Raw genomic sequence first — 6,000 nt, forward strand, 5'->3', positions numbered from 1 at the left:
AAAAATAAAACGCACTATATGAGAGGAATTAAAAACGTTGATAAAAACACGTATTTATGCATAAAAAATGTCAAATTCTTAACAATTTCAAGCTAAGAATACGAATAATCAAGTCAACGGATAAGGCCCTCCGGATAAGATGGGTGCAAGTCCAAAATCATCAATTTTAAGTTAAGTATACCAAACGATTCTTTGTGTTTCAATGTACTCTCGAATTTTTTATAATTTTTTTGAACACTTTTTTTATTGAATTAAAAATGCTCGAATTCGAAAAACATGAAAAATCAAACACCTTCACACCTTTGAAGCGCGTTTTCTCGAAACTATCATGCTATCATATAGGCACTTGCACTCCTCTGATCCCAGCACCTGAATGAAGTTTAAAAAATTGCAAAAATTTGTAAAGGTAATTGTAGTTGTTTTCAAAGAAATAGTGACTTCAGTGACAAAATTTAAAAAATAATCTGGTAAGCTTAAAAAAGTGACAAAATTAATGAAAAGTTGCCAAGCATTATTTGTTCATAATTTTATTCTTTAGTTTCCCTAAAGATGGATTCTCGTTTACTGTGAGAAGTAAGGTCTCATCACTGATAAAAAACGAATACCTTAATAAAATAGGAGTAAATTGTTTCCATAATAATCCTGTACATTATTGTAATGTTTTAATTTTTTTTTTCATATCATAATGTTTTTCTTACTTTATAAAAAAAAAACTTAAGGTTCATGAACTATAATTATAAAAAACATACTTTTTTTCATTAATTTAAGCATGATTTAATAAGTGAACGATTTACTGCCTTCAAAAAACGTTTCGAATTTCTACAACTGAAAAAAAACGATTTTTTCCAAAAATTGAATGAAATACCCCCCACATAATCGTATGAGTGAAAAATCTCGACTCGATTGTCGAAGCCTGTGAACATTGTTTACCCGCCTCGGAGCTTATCAACATGAATCATGAGCGTGCCTAAATAATAAGCGTACACGTATAAACAGCGCTTGGTGAGTATGCTGGTTGGTATAAGTGAAACGACGAAAGCGAGAGTTCCAATAAAGAACAGCTGAAAATATGCGCCGCCACAACCTACTCGTCGTGGTTATCAAGGTCAGTTTTCGATCCTGAGATGATTTAAATATGGGGGCTTTGGTAGTTCGTTTGCAAAAACAGGGTTGATAGTGGGGGGGGGGGGAACAACCAATCCTCTATATTTTAACGAGTAAAGTGACGTTCATGAGGTTGTCCAGTTAATCGATTAACTGTTGATATACTTAAGAGGGGATATGAGGGTGAACTTTTTATTTCACTATTCAAAAAAATTATTCATTAGAATTAAAAATTACAAAATAAATAAATGAATATTGCTGTTGCATAATTTATGTTAATTTTACATAAATGAGGCAATTCACCCCATCCACCCCAAGGAGGTACCGTTTCTTATTTCACAGGGCAATCCACTTCAGAAGCTCAAGTTTGCAAAATCTGATCGCTCATATGTATGTATGTAAACCAAACAACTTCAGTCCGCTCCTTTCAAGGTGCATGTTGTTGCCTTTTATAGGTGACCGGTTTTGCTGATTCTCACTTGTTCGTTCATTTACCAAGTTTTGCAACATTATCAGATCGGATAAAACTGGAGTAGAGTGGAGCTTTTTTGGGGACAACTTTGAAAGAAAAGGCTCTGGCTAGGCGACTACTGATGGTTACTTTATTATTTTAAATGAATTCTTTTTTCCTTATTTTTTGGCTTCTAACTATTTCAATTTGAATCGATCATCTGTTGTTGTACAAACAAACTGCGTCATTAAAATCACGTCTTTCTTTCAATATTTAAAGACGCAGACTGTTAGATGAATTACATCCGAAGCCTTTCAGTATAATTCTCAAACGTTTGCTGTTGGACCGCTTATTTTGACGCGAATCTGTTTTCTCGAGGATCAAGATTCCATCTTTTCTGATGGGTAATATGTATTTGTTTTTACTTTTGACGAGCTGATAGAGCTGATACTGAAAACTGCTGATTCCGGATTTTATGGAACAGAAAAAAAAAACAATTTTACGGGTGATACTACAAACTAATATGAATGAAATTGAAGTTAACGTTATCGGAATTGGAATACCTGATTATATGTACATGAATTCGAAATGCTTTTAAAAACGATTCCCGCTGAAAGTGCTGTAGGCTCATGGTTATTATGTCAAATGGGACCGTTAAGCTGCAGGTTCTCGTTTTTTAAATAATCGCGGTGGCACATTAAGAGGTATAGCCTTCAAAAGCAAGGTACAGTCGATTCTCGATGTAAGGTCCGCGACATCTTGAGTATAGTATTTACACCAAGGTTTTTTTACGCTGTATTTTTTACACGGTTTTCGGAAAATAACATGGTTTTTTTACACGGATTTCGCGAATTAACAAGGTTTTTGAGAGAAAATATTCTGAAAACACTTGGAATATTTTTGAAGTTGAGAAAATCTTAGCTCCGAGACTAAGAATGTGATACCTGAGACCTGAGACCAGAGACTTGAAGCCTGAGACTTTACACCTGAGACCTGAGACCTGAAACCTGATACCTGAGATATGAGACCTGAGACTTGAGACCTGATATCTGAGACACGAGACATGAGACATGAGACCTTAGACCAAAGACCTGAGACCTGAGACAACAAACCTGAGACCTGAGACATGAGACATGAGACCTGAGACATGAGACCTGAGACGTTAAACCTGAGACATGAGACAAGAGACTTGATACGTGAGACATGAGACATTAGACCATGTTATGTTCTAATGTCTCATGTCTCATGTCTTATGTCTCACTTCTCATGTCTCTGATCTCATGTCTCATGTTTTAGGTCTCGTGTCTCATGTCTCATGTCCCAGGTCTCATGTCTCATGTCTCAAGTCTCATGTCTCATGTCTCATGTCTCAAGTCTCAGGTCTTAGGTCTCAGGTCTCAGGTCCTATGTCTCAAATCTCAGATCTTATGTTTTATGTCTCAGGTCTCAGGTCTAATGTCCCATGTCTTAGGTCTCATGTCTCAGGTCTCAGATCTCAGGTCTCAGGTGTCATGTCTTAAGTCTCAGGGCTCAGGTGTCATTTCGAAAGTCTAAGGTCTCAGGTATCAGTTTTCAGGTTTCATGTCTTAATTGTCAGGTCCCAAGTGTCAGGTACCAGTTCGCAGGTCTCAGATCTCAGGTCGCATGTTTCAAGTCTAAAGTCTCAAGTCACAGTTCCCAAGTCTCAGGTCTTAAGAGTCAAGCTACAGGTCTTATTGCTTCCAGTTTCAGAGCTGTAGAAATCTAAAGGTCTTTTTACGCGGTTTTCCGCAATTAGCACTGTTTTTTTACACTGTTTTCTGAAATTAACACGTTTTTTTGTACGCGGTACCAATATCAGTGTAAAAAAGACCTTGGTGTGTAGTTGTGGGTCGATTAGGCATGAATCCCGGCTGATCGTTGGAAAAGTGCATATGAGATAATGCGAAAAATGGATCCAGAACAGCCAGTTCACACAGTTTTTCTATTGCACAAAAAGCTGACATTCCACGGCACTGGCTAACATCACTTGTTGAAATTTTGGACTGCACTTTTCGTTTCCAGTCGCCGCAGTTCATAAGTGACCCAGAGAAACCGTTGATTCGAAGCTATGCTACGCTACTCGGCGGTCGATGATGCAGTTCAGTTCAAAATGATCGAAAATGTCTCAGTATCTGCTTAGTTTTAACTTAAGACAGATCGAGCTAAATTTCCTATTCAAGCACGAGGAAGATAGCTGCGAACTGGAAGTTAAATCAATCGTCGGAATCCTGGACCAATTGTTAACAAAGCAGAGTATACGATCTTTTTCATTATCGATACATATGCTGACGTAGAGTTGCTGTACTCAAGGCGTCTAGTCAAAACATTTGATTGGTTTGAAATCAATACATCTCGGAGACCCTCAATAAATATTCGTGAAAATTTAAAATGGTCATTTAAAATGGAAAAAAAACTCAATTTCAAAAATCTGTAGCTACCTTTACAAATATCATTCTTCCAGGCCAGCTGGAATATGAAAACTTTTATTGTCATGGGCCAGTCTAGTATGTATCTATATAGGTATACGGTTCTTTTCCAAAACATCTTGTAGGAGGCCTTTTATTATTATAAAAGCTTTATGGAGGCATATGAAGCTTCACGAGACTTTGAACTTAAAGCCCATTATAGGGTGTCCCAATACCCATCACGAACCTATTTATTTTTGTGATGGTTACCATTTGGGTCCTACCTCAACGCATACACTTCTTAGGAAGTAGGACATAGTTTGCCCTATTCATAATTTTGTTTTCTAATTTTCTCTATTTCTGTACGATTCTCGATCAAGAGTGAAATTTTTTTTCTATAGCATCATAGAGCGACAAAAAACCACCCCAAACAGCATGAACTAAACACAACAGTCGTAAAGTTAATAACATGAACATGCTAGCGAGCAAGCAATCAGTTGTGACGACAGAACAACGCGGTGAAATTACGTCATTTTTTCGCGAGTAATTTTCTGCCGCTTTGAGGAATTAAAATCGTCACTTTCATTTCTTGGCAGTGTACCAAACATTTTTGGAATACTATCAACTGCGGAAAGGATCTGTTTAAGGGTAAAAAAAGAGTTAAAATTTTTACCAAATTACCCCCTTCCAATGAAACAAGGGGGTTACTGTCTGGGGTGGGTGGTTGCGTAGAGCTATTTGCGTTCCCATTCCAGGTGCCACCGTTGCAAATATGGCGAGGTGCAATTTGGAATTTCTCAATTCCAGGAAATATAAGAGCTTTCCAAAATACTGAAATTCGTACTCACATCATAACTTTCCTAATTTTTTCGGGTGTACTGGGGCACCGAGGGTGCGCGGCTTGTGCAGCGGCAACTAGTAATCCATTTTCACCTTTTTATAAACACGGATAAAACTTTTAACGACACACTTCTTTGAGGCAACATTAGGAAATGAAAGAGAAGAGAATGAATCACGTTCGCGAAGCCCCCTTCCTGCACATATAGTGGTGTGCGCTGTGTAAGATGTGTAAGATGCACAAAATAAGCACGCATGTGTGCACGTTGTTTGTTTAGTGGTGGTGCGCGCGGATTTGACAGTTTAAAATTTTGGCTTTCTCGCAATGGCTGCGCCATCTACATCTGACTGCTTTTATTACCAGTGCATGATCACACGTGTCGATCTAAAATAATCACACTTAGAGGAAATCTTATTATAAATTTCATAAGATACATCTTATGAACCCCTTTTTTGCGTCCAAACTAATTTTTCATAAGAGTCTTATGAAATTCTTTCAATTTTCATACGATGTTCTTATGAAAAATAGAAGAAACGGCATTGTGAAAAAATGATGAACACATTCATTCATAGCACCAGTTTTTTTTTTCATCATCTAACAGTACGAAGCAATCATCAGTTCATAGTTATTATAGTTTTCCTTCAATGTTAAATGTTATTATTATCTCCGGAATGGTAAGTTCGATTTGATGTTTTTGGTGTGAACGTTGAATATATTAGTAAACTAAAATCACAGAGAACAGACATACAAGCTAGCCCACGAAAGTTGTGTAAAAATCCCAACACCTTTTTTGAACCAATTTTTGTCTTTTGGCTGGGCCACTAGATGACTCCAAACACACCAAAGAGAACTGTCAAAACAAAGCTGACTAAGTTTCAGTCAGTTTTCTAAAGGCCGTATGTGCTGCTTAGCATGCTTCAAGAAAATCTCTGTTGAAGTTTCGTTCGAAACTTGATGAACGAACGTTCATCATGTTGCATGAAAAAATAATCATTAAAGTTAGATATTATCTTTTTCCTTCAAATTTGTTAGAAATTCATAGTTTTAAACAGCTGGATGCTAAAGTGATAAGTGAAAGTAACCCGCTTTGAGATGCCTAGAATCAATACTGCTGGGTAAGACTGATCGTCAAGAATGTTCTTGTATTTAACTGGACATAGGTGATACATTTTCTTACATAA

General features: G+C 36.9%; 1 protein-coding gene across 1 annotated transcript in view; it reads right to left on the reverse strand.

Moving 5' to 3' along the window:
• The window catches only part of LOC129744869 (activating transcription factor of chaperone), a 77,933-nt gene extending 72,946 nt beyond the window's left edge, over window positions 1-4,987 (reverse strand). Inside the window, exon 1 of the mRNA XM_055737610.1 lies at window positions 4,830-4,987. The gene's annotated coding sequence lies outside the window, so the exon portion shown is untranslated. The remainder of the gene's footprint in view (window positions 1-4,829) is intronic.
• Window positions 4,988-6,000: the final 1,013 nt, after the last annotated feature.

The sequence above is a fragment of the Uranotaenia lowii genome, chromosome 2, assembly GCF_029784155.1.
Source record: "Uranotaenia lowii strain MFRU-FL chromosome 2, ASM2978415v1, whole genome shotgun sequence".
Taxonomy (NCBI): domain Eukaryota; kingdom Metazoa; phylum Arthropoda; class Insecta; order Diptera; family Culicidae; genus Uranotaenia; species Uranotaenia lowii.